The sequence below is a fragment of the Pan paniscus genome, chromosome 6 (genome assembly GCF_029289425.2).
Source record: "Pan paniscus chromosome 6, NHGRI_mPanPan1-v2.0_pri, whole genome shotgun sequence".
NCBI classification, from domain to species: domain Eukaryota; kingdom Metazoa; phylum Chordata; class Mammalia; order Primates; family Hominidae; genus Pan; species Pan paniscus.
The window spans coordinates 49,683,147-49,706,958 of NC_073255.2; positions in this window are offsets into that span (position 1 = coordinate 49,683,147).

Sequence of the window (23,812 nt, forward strand, 5' to 3'; positions counted from 1 at the left end):
TAAATTAGAGATGGGAATCCTGCAAACCACCTTCTCCAATCACAATGGAATAAAACCAGAAATCTATACCAGAAGGAAAATGAAAATTCACACATACATAGAAATTGAACACACTTTTTAACAGCCAAAGGGTCAAAGGAGAAATCACGAGAAAAATTAGGAAATAGAGATGGATGAAAACAACATACCAGAACTTAAGGAATGCGGCAAAAACTGCTCTGAGGGAAATTTATAGCTGCAAATGCCAACATTTAAAAAGATGCGACATCTTGGCTGGGTGTGGTGGCTCACGCCTGTAATCCCGGCACTTTGGGAGGCCGAGGCAGGCAGATCACCTGATGTCAGAAGTTCGAGACCAACCTGGCCAAAGTGGTGAAACCGTGTCTCTACTAAAAATACAAAAATTAGCCAGGCGTGGTGGCTCACACCTGTAATCCCAGCTATTCACGAGGCTGAGGCAGGAAAATCACTTGAACCCAGGAGGCAGAGGTTGCAGTGAGCTGAGATCATGCCATTGCACTCCAGCTTGGGTGACAGAGTGAGACTCTGTCTCAAAACAACAACAAAAAAATTCGTAGAAAGATACAAATGACCAAAATTGTCCCAGGAAAAATAGAAAATCTGAACAGGGCCAGGTGCAGTGGCTCACACCTGTGATCCCAGCACTTGGGGAGAACTAGTTAGGAGGATGGCCTGAGGCCAGGAGTTCGAGACCAGCCTGGGCAACAGAGACCCTGCCTCAACAAAATCTTTAGAAATCAACCGGGTGTCATGGCACGTGCCTGTAGCCCCAGCTACTTGGGAGGCTGAAGCAGGAGGATAGCTAGAGCCCAGGAGTTCAAAGCTGCAACGACCTATGACAGCACCACTGCACTCCAGCCAGGAATGAGGCAGAGACAGAGACCTTACCTCAAAAAAAAAAGAAAAAGGAAAAAATCTGAACCAACCTAAAACACATAGGTAGAACCAGTCATCAAAAGCTTCCCAACAAAGAAAAGCCCAGGACCAGATGGTGAATTCTACCAAATGCTAAAGAATGGACATAAATCCCCAAATTCTCCCAAACATTGCGGAGGAGAAAACACTTCCTAACTCCCCGTATTCATGTGAGGGGCCAGCTTCCCTCCCACTCTGCCCCAGCTTCCTCCAGTGGCCCTCCCCAGCAGGCAGTGGCCCCCACTTCTGACCCCCGTAACTCTACCCACTGTGGGTTTCCTCCTTGCCACCCTTCCAGCCTTCCAGGCTTTGGGGGCCATTGAGACAGCCCATCCTGCCTGCCCTGAGTGGGAGGGCAAGACATGACTGGCTCAGGATGGCCTGTCACCCAAGTTGCCTCAAAGAAGCCAGGGACATCAGTGCAGTCGGATGCACAGTGCAGTAGGTTTTGGTAAGTGCACACGCGTGTGTACCTGCCCTTCCAAACCTCACAGGAGAGACCAACCCACACCCCACCCCAGGTCATCACTGTTCTGGCCCCTGTCACCAGAGATTAATTTTGCCCTTTCTGAAACTTTATGTCAGTGAATATTAGAGTCTGTGTCTTGTTGTTAACTGATCCTTAAAGCGTCTGTGTTTATTTTCTTCTTCTTTTTTTTTTTTTTTTTTAAGATGGAGTCTTGCTCTGTTGCCCAGGCTGAAGTGCAGTGGCATGATCTCAGCTCACTGCAACTTCCGCCTCCCGGGTTCAAGTGATTCTCCTGCTCAGCCTCCTGAGTAGCTGGGATTACAGGTGCGCGCCATCACGCCTGGCTAATTCTTGTAATTTTAGTAGAGATGGGGTTTCACCATGTTGGTTAGGCTGGTCTCGAACTCCTGACCTTGTGATCTGCCTGCCTCGGCCTCCCAAAGTGCTGGGATTATAGGCTTGAGCCACTGTGCCTTTTTATTTTCATTTAACTGTGTATTGTTCTTGTTCATTCTCTCAGTTACCACTTAGAAGGGAGGATTAATGGGTACCCTTCCCCAGCGTCCTATACCCCAGCTCTTCTCTGACCAAGTCTTGAACCCTGTCATGGTACATTAGCTAGGACTCGATAGGTTGCAAGTGACGGTGACCAATTCAAACCAGTTAAGGAAGGAAGGGGCTCAAAATAGCAGTCCTGAAAGGGCCCTGGGGCAGCTGGACATGGGTAGGCATCCTTCCTTGGCGTCTGTGTGCAAGCTTCACCCTCAACCAGCTGCTTCTGTGAATTTGAGATCCAAGCTTCGGAGCCTCACTTCTCATTGATTCACCCTAGAAAAGAGGTGATGATCACTCTCCTTCTGGTTCCAAGTTTAAAATCCCAGGGATGGGATCTGGTTGACTCAACCAGGTAGGGACCCACCCACACAGCTAGAGTGGGGTCAGGAGCACTGCCCGAAAGAAGGGAAGCAGTTATCACAAGAGGGAGTACAGAGGGCCTCCCATTGCCTTGGGATGAAGTCCTTGCCTGCTCCCAACAGTCTCCACATTACCTCGTTCCTGCCCGTCTACCTTCTGGGTCAGGCTTCAGCTAAGACGCCATTCCTGGGAGAACCCTCTGCTTCCAGGATAAGTCAGGGCCTCCTCCTGAAGCCTTGATTCACTCTGTGGAATGCCTTTCACAGTTCCCATCATAGCTGATCAGTTAAACAGTGGTGTGATTGTTCTTCCCACTTTTTTTTTTTATTTTTTAGAGATGGGGGGGTGTCACTCTGTCAGGTGGAGTGCAGTGGTGCAATCACAGCTCACCGCAGCGTTGACCTCCAGGGCATAAGCACTCCTCTCATCTCAGCCTCCCAAGTGGCTGGGGCCACAGGCTTACACCACCACGCCTGGCTAATTTTTTTTTTTTTAAGCAGAGTCTCACTCTGTCCTCCAGGTGGGAGTGCAGTGACGCGATCTTGGCTCACTGCAACCTTCGCTTCCTGGATTCAAGCGAATCAGCCACCTGAGTACTGGGATTACAGTACTCGGCCTCCTGAGTACTGGGATTACAGTACTCGGCCTCCTGAGTACTGGGATTACAGGCGTGTGCCACCAAGCCCTGCTAATTTTTGTATTTTTAGTAGGGATGGGGTTTCACCATGTTGGCCAGGCTGGTTACGAACTCCTGACCTCAAGTGATCTGCCCGCCTAGGCCTCCCAAAGTGCTGGGATTACAGGAGTGAGCCACCGCACCTGGCCCCGGCCCCGGCCCCAACTCTTTATTTTAATAAAGTTAAAAAGTAATGCAATGGCAAGTGCAGTGGCTCACACCTGTAATCCGAGCACTTTGTGAAGTCAAGGCAGGAGGATCGCCAAAATCCAGAAGTTCAAGACCAGCTTGGACAACAAAGTGAGACCCTGTGTCTACAAAAAAATTTTTTAATTAACCAGGTGTGGTGGAGCACACCTGTGTAGTCCCAGCTACTTGGGAGGCTGAGAAGGGAGCGTCACTTGAGCCCAGGAGTTTGAGGCTGCAGGGAGCTATCTTGGTGCCACTACACTCTAGCCTGGGTGACAGAGCAAGACCCTGTCTCTAAAAAACAACAAAAATAAAAATAAATTTAAAAGAATAGTGCAGTGAGCACCCACATAACCTAGAGATTCATCAAGTGTTAACATCTTGCCATGTTCGTTTACATGCTCTCTCTTTCTCCATATATCTATTTTTTTAATGCACACACTTTTTTTTGTTGCCAACTTTGGAAAGTAAGTTGCAGACAAAATAAATACTTCATCTCTAAATACTTCGGTATGTATGCTGGAAAAAAATTTAAGTTTTATTTTTCCTTTGCTCTGTCACCAAGGCTGGGGTGCAGTGGTGCAATCACAGCTCACTGAAGCCTCCACCTCAATCCTCCTACCTCAGCCTACCAAGTAGCTGGGACTACAGGCACACACCCCAACACCTGGCTATTTTTTTTTTTTTTTTGTAAAGACAGAGTTTCACCCTGCTGCCCAGGCTGGTCTCGAACTTCTGGGTTCAAGCAATCTGCCCACCTCAGCCTCCCAAAGTGCTGGGATCACAGACATGTACCACCACATCCAGCCAGGAAGTTTTCATTTATAACCACATTACCATTGTCACAGCTAAGAAAATTAACAATACTATCATCCCTTGGTATCCATGGAGGATTAGTTCCAGGACCTCCTGTGGATACCAAAATACACGAATGCTCAAGTCCTGTATATAAAGTGCCATAGTATTTCCATATCTTTCTCTATGCCTTATTTACATTTTTTCTTTTATTTTCTTAATTGATATAAACAAGTACACTTTTATAGGGTGCATAGTGATGTTTTGATACATATAATGTATAGTGATGAGATCAGGGTAATTAGCATATTTATCTGGAACATTTATCATTTCTTTTTGTTGGGAACATTCAATATTCTCTTTCTAGCTATTTGAAATGATGTAATACAGTCATCCTAAAATGCTATAGACCACTAGAACTTAGCCACTTATCTAGCTGTAATTTTATATCCTTTAACAAATCTCTGTCTACCCACTTCCTCCTACCCTTTCTACCCCTGCTGTATGCTTTAAATCATCTCTAGGCCAGGCGCAGCAGCTCACGCCTGTAATCCCAGGACTTTGGGAGGCCAAGGCAGGCAGATTGCTTGAGCTCAGGAGTTCAAGACCAGTGTAGGCAACATGGTGAAACCTCGTCTCTACAAAAAATACAAAAATTAGCCAGGTGTGGTGGTGTGTACCTGTAGCCCCAGCTACCCAGGAGGCTGAGGTAGGAGGATCACTTGAGCCCCAGAGGTGGAAGTTGTAGTGAGCCGAGATTGCCCCACTGCACACTCCAGCCTGGGTGACAGAGTGAGTCCTTGTCTCAAAAAATAAAATAAAATTTTAAAAAACATTAAAATTAAAATAATATCTAGATTACTTATAATACCTAAGACAATGTAAATAGTTGTTATACTATATTGTTTTCATCTGTATTATCTTTATTGTTGTATTATTTTTATTTTCCCCCAAAATATTTTTGATCTGAAGTTGGTTGAATCTGTGGATGCAGAATCGGTGGATACTGAGAGTAATGCCATGGCATCATTTATTATATTCGCATGTTCCAAACTTTTTTCAACAGAATCCAATCAACACTCACATTTTGCACCTGGCTGTTGTGTCTCTTTAGTCTCTTTTAATCTAAAACAGTCTTTTTTTCATTACATTGATCTTTTCGCACAATTCAGGAGTTTCTTGTAGAATGTCCCCTATGCGTTCCCTCCTGGTGTCATTTACTCTTTCCTTTATTACCGTATTTCCTGTTACTTGAAAGATAAGGCTGGAGCCTGATTAAACATTTTTGGCCTGAGGAGACTTTCATTTTTCACCTGTTTTCCTGGCTAGACTGTAAGCTCCATGAGGGCAGTGTCATCCTGATATGCTCCAGTGCTGGAAATATTTGTCGAAGAAATTAACCCTGGAACAAAGGGAGCAAACACACCTCCTGCTTGTCTTGTCTGGGTGTTATCATGTCCACTCAGCCTGTGAATGTCCTGGCTAAGGAAGTGCACCCTGCAGGGTGAGGTGGGACATGGAGGTATCCAGTGAACATGTGCTGGTTTGGTTAAGGAAGTGCCTGCCAGTCTACAGTGATAGGATTGGTAATTGAGTGGGACTGATGGGTGGCCCAGGAGTCACAGCTCGGGGTCAGGGGTCCACTGTTGAAAGAACCCTCAATCACAGCATAGCAAGGAATGCCAGGCAGCACCCAGACACCTGCCTGCTCCCCCTGCCTTGGTGGCAGGAACCCTCATTTTTAGCTGGACACTTCGCTGACCAGGAGAACAGACTCCCTCTCCAGATGCTTCTGCAGCTCTGTGCGGCCACTGCCTGTGGCCAGGCAGTGGGATATCGAAGGATGTCTCCTTAGAGGGTGGGATGTGCCCCCTCTGAGCTGCTTTTCCTTCCTGCTGCTGGAATGTGGATGTGCCGCTCAGCACTGACCTCCAAGTAGACACCAAATGCTGGGAGTGTTGGAGGGAAAAGACAAGGGCCTGGGTTCCAGTGCTTGTGCAGCCATAACGCTGGCCTGGGCTGAGACTGAAGGAAGAGAAATAGGTGTCTGCGCTGTTTGAGCCTGTGTTGTTGGGTTTTTCTGCCTCAAAGCCAAACCTCATCCTGATGGAAGCCGCACAGGATCACAGAGCCTTGGAGGTGAAGCAGAAGGATTCTTAGGGCTCCTCGCTCCTGGTCCCTAAGTCAACCTGCTCTTCCAGTTTCTCTTTGCAGAGAGATCTGGATCACGGCCTGCTCTTTTGTGTTTTCCCTTGGCATTTTTCCCAACTGTCCCCACAAAAGCCCAAAGTAAGAACAGAAAGACCATCCTCATCAGCAGTGGAGTTAGCCAGGATGCCCAGGCCATCACCTTATAATGAAGTGTCACATTCAACCTTCAGTTGCTTGCAACCTGCAGGGAAATGCTGCTTCTATATAGTAAATACACACTTATGGTAAAAACGAACAAACCAAAAAACAAATAAAAATTTAAAATAGGCCAGGCAAGGTGGCTCACGCCTTTAATCCCAGCACTTAGGAGGCTGCGGCAGGAGGATTGCTTGAACCCAGGAAGTGAAAACATAGTGAGACCTCATCTCTATAACAACAACAACAAAACAAATGGGCTGGGCGTGGTGGCTCACACCTGTAATCCCAGCACTTTGGGAGGCTGAGGCAGGCAGATTACCTGAGGTTGGGAGTTCAAGACCAGCCTGGCCAACATGGTGAAACCCCGTCTCTACTAAAAATACAAAAATTAGCCGGGCGTGGTGGCACATGCCTGCAATCCCAGCTACTCGGGAGACTGAGGCAGGAGAATTACTTAAGCCTGGGACATGGAGATTGCTATGAGCCAAGATTATGCCACTGTACTCTAGCCTGGCCAACAGAGCAAGACTCTGTCTCAAAAAAAAAAAAAATTAAAACTTAGCTAGCTGTGTGCGGTGGCTCATATCTGTTATCCCGGTACTTTGGGAGGCTGAGGCAGGCAGATCATGAGGTCAAGAGATCGAGACCATCCTGACCAACATGGTGAAACTCCATCTCCACTAAAAATACAAAAATTAGCTGGGCGTGGTGGTGCATGCCTATAGTCCCAGCTACTCGGGAGGCTGAGGCAGAAGAATCATTTGAATCCGGGAGGCGGAGTTTGCAGTGAGCCGAGATCACGCCACTGCACTCCAGCCTGGCAACAGGGTGAAACTCTGTCTCAAAAAAAAAAAAAAAAATAGCCAGCCATGGTGGGCACACACCTGTAGTCCCAGCTCAGGAGGCTGAGGCAGGAGAATCCTTTGAGCCCAGGAGGTCGAGGCTGCAGTGAGCCATGTTTGCACCACTATACTCTGGCAACAAAGCAAGACCCTGTCTCTCACACACACAAAAATTAAATAAATAAATATATAAATAGATAAAACAGCAGCACAACAGGAAATCATTGTTGGTGGGAATGCAAAATGGTACAGCCACTTTGGAAGACAGTTTGGCAGTTTCTTTTTCTTTTCTTTTTTTTTTGAGTGCAAAAAAACAGCATGGGAGTACAATGGCGTAATCTCAGCTCACCGCAACCTCTGCCTCCCAGGTTCAAGCGATTCTCCTGCCTCAGCCTCCTGAGTAGCTGGGATTATAGGCATGCGCCACCACACCTGGCTAATTTTGTATTTTTAGTAGCAACGCGGTTTCTCCATGTTGGTCAGGCTGGTCTCCAACTCTTGACCTCAGGTGATCTGTCTGCCTCGGCCTCCCAAAGTGCTGGGATTACAGGAGTGAGCCACCGTGCCTGGCTGGCAGTTTCTTATAAAACTAAGCATATAATCCAGCAATCACGCCCTTATATTTACCCAAATGAGTTTAAAACTTATGTTCACACAAAAACCTGTATGCAGTTGTTTATAGCAGATTTATTCATAATTGCCAAAACTTGGAACAACCAAGATGCCCTTCAGTAGGTGAATGGATAAATAAACTCTGGTACCTCCAGACAATGGAGTATTATTCAGCACCATAAAGAAATGAGCTACCAAGCTGTGAAAAGACATGGAGGAGGAATGTTAAATGCATTTTACTAAGTGGAAGAAGCCTATCTGAACAGGCTACATACTGTGTGATTCCAACTCTATGCATACTGGAAAAGGCAAAACTTTGGAGACAGTAAAAAGATCAGCAGTTGCCAGGGGTTAGTGGGGAGGGAGGGAGGGATAGGTGGAACACAGAGGATATTTAGGGCAGTGAAGCCACTCTGAATGATATTATAATGGTAAAATTACACATACAAGATTCAAAAGTGCTCTAGAAAATAAAGACAGTTTTGGCCGGGCATGGTGGCTCAAGCCTGTAATCCCAGCACTCTGGAAGGCCGAAGCAGGCGGATCACCTGAGGTCAGAAGTTCAAGACCAGTCGGGCCATGGTGAAACCCCGTCTCTACTAGAAATACAAACAACTAGCCAGGCATGGTGGTGTGTGCCTGTAATCCCAGCTACTCGGGAAGCTGAGGCAGGAGAATCACTTGAACCCGGGAGGCGGAGGTTGCGGTGAGCTGAGATCACGCCATTGCGCTCCAGCCTGAGCAACAAGAGCAAAACTCCGTCTCAAAACAAAAAAGACAGTTTTTAAAATTAGCATCTGTATTAGTCAGGGTTCTCTAGAGGGACAGAACTAATACGATAGATGTATATATGAAGGGCAGTTTATTAAGGAGTATTGACTCACATGATCACAAGGTGAAGTCCCACAATAGGCCATCTGCAAGCTGAGGAGCAAAGAAGACAGTCCGAGTCTCAAAACTCAAAAGTATGCAACCTGACAGTGCAGCCTTCAGTCTGTGGCCTAAGGCCTGAGAGCCCCTGACAAACCACTGGTATAAGTCCAAGAGTCCAAAAGCCAAAGATGTTTGAGGGCAGGAAGCATCCAGCATGGGAGAAAGATGAAGGAGGGAAGACTCAGCAAGTCTGCTCTTCCCACCTTCTTCTGCCTGCTTTATTCTAGCCACACTGGCAGCTGATTACATGGTACCCATGCAGATTGAGGGTGGGTCTGCCTCTCCCAGTCCACTGACTCAAATATTAATCTCCTTTGGCAACACCCTCACAAACACACCCAGGAATAATTGCATCCTTCCATCCAATCAAGTTGGCACTCAACATTAACCATCGCAGCATCTTACATATTATTTGTAAATACCAAATAACATCCATAATTATTTTTATTGATTAAAAACAAAAAAAAAACAAAAAAAGGCCAGGCACAGTGGCTCACGCCTGTAATCCCAGTATTTTGGGAGGCCGAGGCGGGTGGATCGCCTGAGGTCAGGAGTTTGAGACCAGCCTGGCCAACATGGAGAAACCCCATCTCTACCAAAAATACAAAAATTAGTCGGGTGTGGCGGCTCACACATGTAATCCCAGCTACTTGGGAGGCTGAGGCAGTAGAATTACTTGAACCTGGGAGGCAGAGGTTGCAGTGAGCCAAGATTGTGCCACCGCACTCCAACCTGAGTGACAGAACGAGACTGTCTCAAAAACAGAGGCCAGGCGCAGAGGCTCACACCTGTAACCCTAGCACTTTGGGAGGCCGAGGCAGGCGGATCACGAGGTCAGGAGATGGAGACCATCCTGGCTAACACGGTGAAACCCTATCTCTACTAAAAAAATACACACACAAAAAAAAATTAGCCAGGCGTGGTGGTGGGCGCCTGTAGTCCCAGCTACTCCGGAGGCTGAGGCAGGAGAATGGCATGAACCCAGGAGGCGGAGCTTGCAGTGAGCCGAGATCGCGCCACTGCACTCCAGCCTGGGCGACAGAGCGAGACTCCATCTCAAACAAGCAAACAAACAAACAAACAAACAAACAAAGAAACCAAAAAGCACATATGTAAGTCTAGAAAGACATTTGCCATATGTAAGTCTTCTTCTACCTGGACCCCTGTCCACATAGACACCTCCAGTATGAGAGGACTGGGGCTCGGCCTTCCCATAACAGCAGCTATGGCAGGCATGTGGCCTGGGCTCAGGTGTAGTGAGGTGGGGATGCTGCAGGTGCAGGCCAATCGGGTGGTGAATGGGGCTGTAGGATGTCCAGAACAGGGGACCTCATCCATCCCACGCTGATCACCAGGATAATGCCACCAATTCCTTCTGTGTATGTTTCCTTAGTTCCTGCCCATTTTCTAAGCGTGAGTCTCCTGGCTTCCCACTGTATTTGTGAGTTATGAGAGAGAGCCTTCCAACAAATTCCTTTTTGGTCGAATTTAGCTAGAGTTGATTTCTGTTGATTACAACCAAAATTTTTTATTGGTACAGAACCCTGCATCTTTTTTTATTTTTATTTATGTATTTATTTATTTTTGAGATGGAATCTCACTCTGTCCCTCAGGCTGAAGTGCAGCGGCATCATCTCGGCTTACTGCAACCTCCGCCTCCCAGATTCAAGCCATTCTCCTGCCTCAGCCTCCCGAGTAGATGGGATTACAGGTATGTGCCACCATGCCCAGCTAATTTTTGCATTTTTAGTAGAGACAGGGTTTCACCATGTTGGCCAGGCTGGTCTCAAACTCCTGACCTCAGGTGATCTGCCCATCTCGGCCTCCCAAAGTGCTGGGATTACAGGCATGAGCCACTGTACCCAGCCCCTACATCTTTTAAAAGGACACATGGATTCCAATTCTGGTCATGACAGAGTGACTGATTGGAAACTTGCCCTCCTGTCAACATTGGACTTTGGAAACAACAGCTTTCAGCCACTAGTCAGCTGGAGCTGTGGTCTCTGGGAGAGGCAAGGGCTTGGGGCAGGCCCCACATTCCCTCTGGCCTCAGTCAAGCACGGTGCTGAGAGGTGGAACCCAGACAGCGGGGACCTCATGGGGCCAAGGAAAGGCTGTGGCCAGGGCTCCCAGACAGTTGGGACTTGGGGGACAGGGTCCCAGAGCCAAGAGGGCTGCAGAGAAGCACCACTAGCCCTGGGTGGTGGTTCCTCTTGGGTCTTCAGCTGCACCTCAGGTTGCACGTGTGTGGGATGCAGGCCCAACTTCAGACAGGCGATTCTGGCAGTCACATAGGACTCTCTCTCAGAAGGGCTGGGCTCAGGTTAAGCTCTGCCATTGCTGTTGTGAAATTCTTCATAACACTTGAACAAGTGAGGTCTTGGGAGAGGTGCCACAGCCCTGGGGAGAAGTGCCATTGCACCAGGGTGAGGTGGCACAGCCCAGGCAGCCCCAGAGAGAGGTGGCACAGCACCAGGAGAGGTTGGCACACCAACCCAGCCAGGGAAAAGGCCTTTGAACACTTTGGAGTGAGGACCACATCCAGCAATCTCAGGAGAAACGGGGTCTCTTTCCCAATATTTTCAGCACAAGTCCTGAGAAGTTTCACCTAATCAAGATTTGGGGTTTGTGCCCATCCTGAACCGAACACCAAAGTTTTTACAGGCCAAAGCCAAGTGACTGCTCCATTCTGGAGCTGGAAATGAGGTCAGCTCCACCCAGACCACATACACCAGGCACGGGGTTCTCTAAAGGGAATTAAGGTATTGTTAGCAAAAACAGAGAGCAGTGCTGCCGATCTGGCAGAAGGCATAGGCATCCATCCATGTGATCACTGACTCTTCATTGTTATTTCCTGTGTTTAGATGCCTTGTGTTTTGTTGTTGTTTGAGACGAAGGCTCGCTCTTGTCCCCCAGGCTGAAGTACAATGGTGCAATCTCGGCTCACTGCAACCTCCGCCTCCCAGGTTCAAGCAATTCTCCTGCCTCAGCCTCCCAAGTAGCTGGGACTACAGGTGCATGCCACCACACCCGGCTAATTTTTTGTATTTTTTGGAGAGCCGGGGTTTTGCTGTGTTAGCCAGGATGGTCTTGATCTCCTGACCTCGTGATCCGCCCGCCTTGGCCTCCCAAAGTGCTGGGAGATGTGAGCCACCACACCTGGCACCCTGTGTTTTTTTACACACCCCTACCCTGAGTCTCAGAGCAGGATTGGCACTTCAGAGAGGGGCGCCCCCTCTCTCAGCCTGCCAGCACCAGGCTTTGGAGGAAGCAGGAAGGTGTACCCAGGCTCATAGATATCCACTGAATGAACAGAGGTTTGAAATGTGGAAACAAATTGTACAGCAGGACACCCCTTCCCTCCCAGCCTGACCAGGCCACTCACACTGACTGTCTCGGAGGGATGCTTTCTGGTTAACTGGCTGGAGTGGGGTTATTTCCCCTAATCACTGTTTTGTTGTGGGATGGGGTTTGGGGGATTCATCTATGGCATCCCTGCTGTGAGTCTCCATTGGCAGTTGGATAGGACTAAGGAGGGAAGGGACCCATGGAGATTTCCACTGCAATCAGAAGAGAGAGACCTTTTAGGGAATGGGGAACCTCAGGTTTCGCTTTACCCCAAGTCAGAGAAGAGTTACATTCAGCACCTCTGGGAGAGGTGTGAGCCATGGCCCAGTGTGTTCTCCCAGCCAAGAATCAATGATGATTCAGCTGAGGGCCTTGCTGGACAGGGCTGATGGTAGCTGGGAGACCAACACAATGAGCCCAGCCCAAGGTAAGGAAAGGAAAGGGAGACATTTGTTGAGTTTGAGTCTTGTCTCAGGAACTTGTCTTGAGCTCCAGTGAAACAGCAGGTAACATAGAACTTCGCCTGTCAAACACCAATAAATGAATCAAATGAAGCAGTGAGGGCAGATGGCAGAGGGGTCCAAGCAGGGAGAGCAACTGCTAGAGGCCAGGAGGCAACTGCTACCACTTTGCAGCCCCAGCCTTTCGGGAATAGCCAGACCTGAAGGACACCCCCGAGAACCAGGGCGCCTCTTTGGAATTCCAAGTAAGGCTTAGACAGGGTTCTTGGTTCTGAATCAGGTCTCACCAGATGATATGCTGGCCCAACTTGTCCCAACCACCCAGAAACACACTCATAACCCGTGGTGAACATTTGTGGCTCCAGGGGGATATCAGCTCTGCTTTACCTTTTTTTCTTTTCTTTTCTTTTTTTTTTTTTTTGAGACAGAGTCTTGCTCTGTCACCCAGGCTGGAGCACAGTGGTGTGATCTTTGCTCACTGCAACCTCTGCCTCCTGTGTTCAAGCGATTCTCCTGCCTCAGCCTCCTGAGTAGCTGGGACTACAGGCACGTGCCACCATGCCCGGCTAATTTTTTTTTTTTGTATTTTTAGCAGAGACAGGGCTTCATCATGTTAGCCAGGATGGTCTTCATCTCCTGACCTTGTGATCTGACTGCCTCCGCTTCCCAAAGTGCTTTAATCACAGGCGTGAGCCACTGTGCCCGGCCATATCAGCTCTGCTTTTCTAATAAGGATCATGCCCATTGTAGATCAGTGAGTATCCTCATAGAGGCAGTGCCTTCTCACTGCATCCACACATGGCAAACAGGCAAACAGGCTCCCCCCTTTTCATGCATGTTGTACACTCTTTGCACTGCATCCTGTTAAACATTTCTCATGGCCAATGTCTCTCTGAGAATGTAGGCCATCTCTGGATCTGCTTCTATTGACTGTTGCCTCTCTGAATGATGGATCACATTATCTTGTTTTTTGGGGTGTCTGGATTAGGGTTCTCCAGATAAAGAGAATATATAGGGATCTATAGGGTGAGCTAGCAAGCTGGAGACCCAGGAGAGCAGAAGGCATGAGTTCCAGTCCAAAGGCCAGCAAGCTGAAGACATGGGGAGGACAAATGTTTCAGTTTCAATCTGAAGTCAGGAAAAAGTTGATGACCCAGTTTGAAGGCAGCCAGGCTGGAGGAATTTGTCATTAAATGCTAGACATTGTGTGTAAAAGAATATCAGAGGCCAGGCGTGGTGGCTCACACCTGTAATCCCAGCACTTTGGGAGGCCGAGGCAGGCAGATCACGTGAGGTCAGGAGTTCAAGACCAGCCTGGCCAATATGGTGAACCCCTGTCTCTACTAAAAAATACAAAAATTAGCCGGGTGTGGTGGCAAACACCTGTAGTCCCAGCTACTTGAGAGACTGAGGCAGAAGAATTGCTTAATCCTGGGAGGCCAAGGTTGCAGTGAGCCGAGATTATACCACTGCACTCTAGCTTGGGCAGCACAGTGAGACTCCATCTCAAAAAAAAAAAAAAAGGAATAGCAGAGACTGAAGTAAATAGCAGTTCTGCTTGGAGAATTGCATACACCTTCCTCTGGCAGGCTGTTAGTGTTGGGGTCAAGCCCATCTAGTCTTCAGGGAGCTGGGTCTGGACTTTGCTGTGGAATTCAGTTCACCAAAGGCTTCACATTATTTGAGGGCAGACACCTTCCTTTATTGGTTTGGCATCTCCGTGTTTGCAGGGTTTGTTGCAGTCAGCCCTGTGCACCTGCACCCTAGCAGGGTAGCCTACTGCTGCTCTCCCTTCCCTCTCCAGTGAGAGATGGCTGCGCCTGGCAATCAGTGCAACCCCTGGGAACACCTGTGGTGTTTCTCACACTGCTCCTTGCTTGCAGAATGTACTCACCCTGACAGGCCTCAGTTCTCTTGTCACAGCCCCCATGGTGGCCAGTGTAGGACATGTCCAGCAAGTTCCCACTAGAACTCTGGCTCTGCCCCCAGGTCTCACTCATGCCCCTCCCCAGGGGCACTCTCAGGCTCTCACTGCAAGGCCCCTTGTGTTAGGAGGGCTCCTCTCAGCACTCCTTCTCCACCTTCAGACTCCAGCATCTGTACCTCACGTAGGCTTCTTTGGTCTCTGGACTGGCCTCCACTCTCCCCCTTGAGCAGTGGGCGATGGCTCTTGGGAAAGAGTGGGCGAGTGGGTACAAACTCTCTTGCATCTGGCGCACCTAGAGGTTGACTGCAGTGGCAAGGCCAACGTCCTGGGTGTGAGTGTGCAGCTGCACAGACCCCATGCTCAGAAGGGCTTCGTGTTTGGTTTAATGCTTTGCTGTTACAGTCTTGAAATTCAATTCTTGAGGCCGGGCGCGGTGGCTCACACCTGTAATCCCAGCACTTTGGGAGGCCAAGGCAGGCGGATCACGAGGTCAGGAGATCAAGACCATCCTGGCTAACACGGTGAAACCCCGTCTCTACTAAAAATACAAAAAATTAGCCGGGCGTGGTAGCGGGCGCCTGTAGTCCCAGCTACTCGGGAGGCTGAGGCAGGAGAATGGCGTGAACCCGGGAGGCGGAGCTTGCAGTGAGCCGAGATCGCGCCACTGCACTCCAGCCTGGGCGACAGAGCGAGACTCCGTCTCAAAAAAAAAAAAAAAAAAAAAAAGAAATTCAATTCTTGTTAATTTTTGGATGAGGAGCCCCACATTTCATTTTGCTCTGGCCCTGGGCAGAGGGTTCATCTTCAGCTGCCGCTGTTTTCCCTCCTGCTTCATCCTCACCTCCTGCAATTCTGCCTTTGGCATCAGAAGCCAAGATGATCACCTCAGGGACCAAAATCACCCCAGGAGCCTGGAGAACTGGGCCTTGTGGGAAATGTTGACTTTACATTTGGTGGTAGGACCCAAACCCATACCAGAGCTAAATTTGAGTTATTGCGCAGTTGAATACAGGACATGGCCAAATGAACACAAACTGTGCACTCAAAAAAAATCAGGAGAGTCCGAGTGTGGTGACTCATGCCTGTAATCCCAGCACTTTGGGAGGCTGAGGCGGGTGGATTGCTTGAGCCCAGGAGTTTGAGACAAGCCAGGGCAACATGGTGAAACCCTGTCTCTACTAAAAATGCAAAAATTAGCTGGGCGTAGTGGCACACACCTGTAGTCCAACCTACTTGGGAGGCTGAGGCAGGAGGATCACTTGAGCCTGGGAGGTGGAGGCTGCAGTGAGCCAAGATTGTGCCACTGCACTCCAACCTGGGCGACAGAGTAAGACTCTGTCTCAGAAAAAAAGAATAACAATAGTAAAAATAAATATTTAGGCTGAGCGCGGTGGCTCACGCCTGTAATCCCAGCACTTTGGGAGGCTGAAGTGGGTGGATCACCTGAGGTCAGGAGTTCGAGACCAGCCTGGCCAATGGTTTTTTTTTTTTTTTTTTTTTTTGAGACGGAGTCTCGCTCTGTCGCCCAGGCTGGAGTGCAGTGGCGCTATCTCGGCTCACTGCAAACTCTGCCTCCCGGGTTCACGCCATTCTCCTGCTCAGCCTCCCGAGTAGCTGGGACTACAGGCACCCGCCACCACGCCTGGCTAATTTTTTGTATTTTTAGTAAAGATAGGGTTTCACCGTGTTAGCCAGGATGGTCTCGATCTCCTGACCTTGTGATCCACCCGCCTCGGCCTCCCAAAGTGCTGGGATTACAGGCGTGAGCCACCACGCCTGGCCTGGCCAACGGTTTTCAACATGGTAAAACCCTGTCTTTACTAAAAATACAAAAATTAGCTGGGTGTGGTGGCATGTGCCTGTAATCCCAGCTACTTGGGAGGCTGAAGCAGGAGAATTGCTTGAACCCAGGAGGCGGAGGTTGCAGTGAGCCAAGATCACACCACTGCACTCCAGCCTGGGCAACAGAACGAGACTCTGTCTCAAAAATAAATAAATAAATAAGGTCGGGTGCGGTGGCTCATACCTGTAATCTCAGCACTTTGGGAGGCCGAGGCAGGCGGATGATCACCTGAGGTTGGGAGTTCGAGAACAGGCTGGCCAACGTGGAGAAACCCTGTCTCTACTAAAAATACAAAATTAGTTGGGCATAGTGGCACATGCCTATAATCCCTGCTACTCAGGAGGCTGAGGAAGGAGAATCGCTTGAACCCGGGAGGCGGAGGTTGCAGTGAGCCAAGATCGTGCCATTGCATTCCAGCTTGGACAACAACAGTGAAATTCCGTCTCAAAAAATAAAAATATAAATAAAAAAATAAATAAATATTCAAAGGACTGCTGTGAGAATTTAACAATGACCATTAGGGCCAGGTGCAGTGGCTCACACCTGTAATCCCAGCACTTTGGGAGGCTGAGGTGGGTGGATCACCTGTGGTCAGGAGTTTGAGACCAGCTTGGCCAACGTGGCGAAACCCTATCTCTATTAGAAGTACAAAAAATTAGCTGGGCATGGTGGCGGGCACCTGTAATTCCTGCTACTCGGAAGGCTGAGGCAGCAGAATCACTTGAACCTGGGAGGCAGAGGTTGCAGTGAGCAGAGATCGTGCCATTGCACTCCAGCCTTGGCAACAAGAGGGAGACACCGTCTCAAAAAACAAAACTAAACTAAACAAAAAAACCCAATGACCATTAATAACAGCAACTAACACTTTCTAGGATTCTGTGTTTACTAACTGAAGACTTATTTCTGGGGTTTTTTGTTTTTGATATTGTGGCCCTTCCTGTTAGGGAAATTCCCCACCTTCTGAGCTCAAGTGGAAGGCAAAGTCTGAAGACCTTAGACACCGAGGCCTGAAGGCACAGGCGGAGATTAAGGGCTCAACCCAGCAGGTGCATCCTCCCCGCCCCCAACTTCAACTTTAGCATCGCCCCAGAGGGGTGCTTCAGGGCTGGGTCCACTGAAGAGTTGGTAGAGTCCTCCCCAGGCCCATGCTGGGCTCTGTTTGTGCCAGCTCCCCAGGTGCCCAAGGACTCTCCAGTCACTCCCTTCTCTCCTGAGTGAGGTCATAAGTGCATCAGACATCCACCCATTGTCTACACAACAGGCTTCTCTCTTGCCTTCTTCCTTACTATCAGGACCTTGAGTGGTGTGGGCAGCCACAGGCCCAATCAAAATACAGTTGACCCTTAGCCGGGCATGCTGGCTGCACCTGTAGTCTCAGCTACTCAGGAGGCTCAGGCAGGATTGCTTGAGCCCAGCAGCTCAAGGCTATAATGTACTACGATTGTGTCTGTGAATAGCCACTGTACTCCAGCCTAGGCAACATAGCAAGACCCTATCTCTAAAAAGAAAAATACAGTTGACCTTTGAACAACATGGGCGTTAGGGATGCTGATACTCTTTACAGTCAAAAATCCACATATAACCTTTGACTCCTCAAAAAGCCTATTTAGGCCAGGTGCAGTGGCTCACACCTGTAATCCCAACACTTTGGGAGGCTGAGGGCAGATCACCTGAGGTCAAGAGTTTGAGATCAGCCTGGCCAACATGGTGAAACACCATGTCGTTCAAGGTCAACTGTAGTTATCTTCCTGGATGCTTATAGCCAAGAGTGGAAGCTGCCGAGTGGGGCTCCTGGGAAACTTTTGAAACAGGACAGATGGTGGTGGCTCCTCCCTCAACTTTTGCCCTTCTTCCTTCTTTCCTGGTTTTCCTGTCCAATCCCAGGCACATGTTGTTGCAGTTTTGTGTCCTGTGGCTTTCCTATGTAGAAAGACTATTCAGGGGTTATTATATGTTAACAACTGATATTTAATTCATTAAAGCTACAATTTTAATTAAAGCAATTTTTTTTTGTAGAGATGGGAGGGGTCTCACTATGTTGCCCAGACTGGTCTCAAACTCCTGGGCTCAAGCAGTCCTCCCACCTTGGCTTCCCAAAGTGCGAGGTTATGGGTGTGAGCCACTGTGCCCAGCCTAAACTACAATTTTGTTTTTTATTATTTTATTTTAAAAACATCAGGTTAGTAAAAAATAAACTACAATTTTAAAACCTACTTCTTTCCTGGGTTTTAAGTTTACCTTAGAAATAATATTAGTCTCTTTATAAGTATAGCAAATTTGAACTCTTTGAACATATTTGCAAACTTTTTTTTTTTTTTTGAGACGGAGTCTCTCTCTGTCTCCTTGCTCAGGCTGGAGTGCAGTGGCACGATCTTGGCTCACTCCAACCTCTGTCTCCCAGGTTCAAATGATTCTCCTGCCTCAGCCTTCTCAGTAGCTGGGATTACAGGCGCCTGTCACCATGGCTGGCTAATTTTTGTATTTTTAGTAGAGATGGGGTTTCTCCATGTTGGTCAAGCTGGTCTTGAACTCCTGACCTCAGGTGATCCACCTCCCTCGGCCTCCCAAAGTGCTAGGATTACAGGTGTGAGCCACTGTGCCCAGGCATCTTCTAACATCTTAAACTACATTTAACAATGTAATAAATTTGATTTCCAATTAAAGTATGTAATTGTCCAAATTAACAAAGAAAACCTCCCTGAGTATTAAATAACTCGAATAAACTTTTAAATATGTTGAACAAGTTATCTTAAATATTAAAACGCAGGCCAGGCACGGTGGCTCACGTGTAATCCCAGCACCTTGGGAGGCTGAGGTGGGCAGATCACGTGAGGTTGGGAGTTCGAGACCAGCCTCACCAACTGGAGAAACCCCGTCTCTACTAAAAAATACAAAATTAGCTGGGCGTGGTGGCACATGCCTGTAATCCCAGCTACTGGGGAGGCTGAGGCAGGAGAATCGCTTGAACCTGGAAGGCGGAGGTTGCTGTGAGCTGAGATCGCGCCATTGCACTCCAGCCTGGGCAACAAGAGCGAAACTCTGTCTCGAAAATAAATAAATAGGCTGGGTGTGGTGGCTCATGCCTGTAATCCCAGCACTTTGGGAGACCGAGGCAGGCGGATCACGAGGTCAGGAGATCGAGACCATCCTGGCTAACACAGTGAAACCCCGTCTCTACTAAAAATACAAAAAATTAGCCAGGCAAGGTGGCGGGCGCCTGTAGTCCCAGCTACTCGGGAGGCTGAGGCAGGAGAATGGCGTGAACCCCGGGGGGCGGAGCCTGCAGTGAGCCGAGATCGTGCCACTGCACTCCAGTCTGGGCGACAGCAAGACTCTGTCTCAAAAAACAAAAAACAAAACAAAACAAAAACCAAAAAATTAGCCAGGCGTGGTGGCGGGCGCCTGTGGTCCCAGCTACTCGGGAGGCTGAGGCAGGAGAATGGCGTGAACCCAGGAGGCAGAGCTTGCAGTGAGCTGAGATTGTGCCACTGCACTCCAGCCTGGGCAACAGAGCGAGACTCCGTCTCAAAAAAAAAAAAAATGCAATAAGTTTTGTGATATTTCAATTAAAAATCACAAGTCTCAGTCAACTTTTGCCCACATATGCGCTTACTGGGCGGGAACAGGGAGTTGCTAAATACGAGCACAGGTTTCTTTTGGAGTGAAAGAAAATTTCTATTACTAGATTGTGATGTTTGCGCAATTCTGAATTTACTAAAAATTATTAAATTGTATGCTTAAAACAAGTGAATTTGAGGGTGTGTAAACAACACCTCAACAAAGCTGTTGAAAATGGATACATAAACCAAAGTGAGAAAAAAACTACTATATGTTTTAATTAAAATTAAATAACTATCCCTTTTTAAATGGAACTATAGGTTGTTGCTGTAAAAAAACAAATTCACTTAAGTATTACAACTCCTGAACACATGCCTGAGGTATGCAACACGCCTGCCTATGTGTGTGACAGCTAGACTCTGGCCTGGCTGTGGACAGTGTCCTTTTGGCTGCCCCGGGTGCCTGCCATAGAAAGACCTCTATGCTTGAGGACAGCACAGACCTGTTTTCCTTCCACTCACTGTTCTTTCTCCATGCCCTCCCTGGGTGGAATGTGCGGGTCTCTTTTGCTTCTTCTTCTAAACGCTTTTATATTTGATGAAATCCTCATTTATATTAATATAAATGTCTTTTCTGGGCCAGGTGCTGTGACTCACACCTGTAATCTCAACAGTTTGGGAAGCCGAGGCAAGAAGATTACTTGAGCCCGGGAGTTTGAGACCAGCCTGACAACATAGCAAATAAAATTCTTTTTAAAAAATTAACTGGCGTAGTGGTACATGCCTGTGGTCCTGGCTGCTCAGGAGGCTGAGGTGGGAGGATCAACGCTGCACTCCAGCCTGGGCAACAGGGTGAGACCCTGTTTCAAAAAGAAAAAAAATAAAGATTAATGTCTCTGACCATTTCTGTGCTTGACAGGCATTTAGGAATCTTTCATATACTTCAGGGCCTGCATAACTCTTAGGGCTAATAATGTGATACCTATTTGAATTTGTTATTCCACATCGCTTTTCTGACTTCTGATCACCACTTAGTAGGTCCATTCTACTAAGAGCACCTTTGAGTTGCTCTTTGCCTCTGGATTTTTTATTGTATGAGACAAATAAACTCCTGTCTAAGCCAGTATTGATGAAGTTTTCTACTGCTTGCTAGAAAACTTGGTTGGTTTTTTTTCTTTGTTTGTTTTGAGAAAGTTCTGCTATGTTGCCCAGGCTGGAGTGCAGTGGCTCGATCTTGGCTCACTGCAACCTCAACCTTCCAGGTTTAAGAGATTCTCGTGCCTCAACCTCCCGAGTAGCTGGGAATACAGGTGCACACCACCACGCCCAGCTAATTTTTGTATTCTTAGTAGAGATGGAGTTTCACCATGTTGGCCAGGCTGGTCTTGAACTCCTGACCTCAGGTGATCCGACTGCCTTGGCCTCCCAAAGTGCTGGGATTACAGGTGTGAGCCACTGTGCCTGACTGAGAACTTGGTTTAGAATCATCTGAGAATTTGAGTCATGGGAAAGGATGAAGTTCATCTTGGAGGGTATGTAAGGAAATAAGATCAAATGCTTAATTCTGACAGAGGAGAAATTTGTGAAAAAGCTAAAGGGGAAATGGTAAAGGAAACATGAGAGAAAAGTCAAAGCCATCAAGGAAAGGAAGCTTTCCAATCAAGGAGGTGATGAAACCTGTCTGATGCAGGCAGTGCCAGACCTGCAAAAAGCACCTGGGTTTGTGGGCTGAGAGGTCACTGATGGTCTCAGCAGAAGCGGTTTCCATTCAGCCTGGAGAGCAGAGGCACCAAGCTAGGCCTTGGGCAAGAGGCACAGAGAAGACAAGTTACTACCCAAAGTCGTCTGTTTTCATAATTTTGAATACCCTAATTTTTTCCCTGGTTACCTTCTCTCTTGCTCAGGCACATTTTTGAGATAAGCATTTGTTTATAAGATGCTATATGATCAGGAGCTACAGTTGAGTTTCAGAGTTCTGCTTGCTGGCATGGAACACCTCCATCTAGCCAGAACAGGGCACTGTTGAGTTCAGCTGGATTTGCTGTTGGTCTGATTCATCCAAATAAGGCATGGACAGCTCCACATTCCTGAGGTTCTGTGTCTGCTGATATTTTCCACAGTTAGACAGTCCCACTCAACAGATAATGTCAGAAAAGGAACCCCCAGAATATCAGCTCCCCACTTAACAAACAAAACATGAACATTTGTATTCTTGAGTGTACATACCCCATGCCTGTGTAGATGAAATGACAAGAACTAGGACTTTGCTGTGACAATGCTGATGGTGACAAAAAGGCAGGACTTCAAATAGTAGCGAGAGGGAGGACAAGTCACAAGGATGTATTCATTTATTTGTTTTGAGACGAAGTCTCAGTCTGTCACCCAGGCTGGAGTGCAGTGGCTCAATCTTGGCTCACTACAACCTCCACCTCCCAGGTTCAAGCGATTCCCCTGCCTTAGCCTCCTGAGCAGCTGGGACTACAGGAGCCCACCACCATACCAGGCTAATATTTGTATTTTTAGTAGAGACGGGGTTTTGCCATGTTGGCCAGGCTGGTCTTGAACTCCTGACCTCAAGTGATCCACTCGCCTCGGCCTCCCAAAGTTCTGGGATTACAGGTATGAGCCACTGTACCCAGCCGGATGTATTTATTTTTATTTTTATTTTTATTTTTGAGACAGGGTCTTGCTCTGTTACCCAGGCTGGAGTGTAGTGGCACTATCATGGCTCACTGCAGCCTCAACCTCCTGGGCTCAAGTGATCCTCCCATCTCAGCCTCCCGAGTAGCTGGGACTATAGGTATGCACCACCGTGCTTGGCTAATTTTTATTTTTAAAAATGTTTTGACCGGGCACAGTGGTTCATGCCTGTAATCCCAGCACTTTGGGAGGCTGAGGCAGGCGGATCACCTGAGGTCAGGAGTTCAAGACCAGCCTGACCAACATGATGAATCCCATCTCTACTAAAAATATAAAATTAGCTGGGCATGGTGGTGCATGCCTGTAATCCCAGCTACTTGGGAGGCTGAGGCAGGAGAATTGCTTGAAGCCAGGACGTGGAGGTTGCAGTGAGCCAAGATCACGCCATTCATTGAACTCCAGCCTGGGCTTCAAGAGTAAAACTCACTCTGTCTCAAAAAATAAATAAATAAATAAATAAATAAAAATAAAATAGGCCGGGCATGGTGGCTCACACCTGTAATCCCAGCACTTTGAGAAGCCGAGGTGGGTGGATCACCTGAGGTTGGGAGCTCAAGACCAGCCTGACCAACACGAGAAACCCCATCTCTACTAAAAATACAAAATTAGCCGGGAGTGATGGCGCATGCCTGTAATCCCAGCTACTTGTAAGGCTGAGGCAGGAGAATTGCTTGAACCCAGGAGGCGGAGGTTGCAGTGAGCCGAGATCAAGCCATGGCACTCCGTCAAGAGCGAAACTCTGTCTCAAACAAATAAAACTAAAAAATAAAAGAAAATACATATTTTTTTGTAGAAGCAGGGTTTCCCTCTGTTGCCCAGGCTGGTGTCGAACTCCTGGGCTCAACCAATCCTCCTGCCTTGGCCTCCCAAAGCACTGGCATTACAGGTGTGAGCCACCACGCCCAGCCTATTTATTATTCATGCATTCATTTACTTTTTTTTTTTTGAGATGGAATCTCACCCCATCCCCCAGACTGGAATGCAGTGGCGCAATCTCGGCTCACTGCAACCTCCATCTCCCAAGCTTAAGTGATTCTCCTGCCTCAGCTTCCTGAGTAGCTGGGATTACAGATGCGCACCACCATGCCCGGCTAATTTTTGTATTTTTAGTAGAGACGGGGTTTCACCATATTTGTCAGGCTGGTCTTGAACTCCTGACCTCATGATCCACTCACCTCAGTCTCCCAAAGTGCTGGGATTACAGGCGTGAGCCACTGTGCCCAGCCCTAATTTTTGTACTTTTTAGTAGAGATGGGTTTT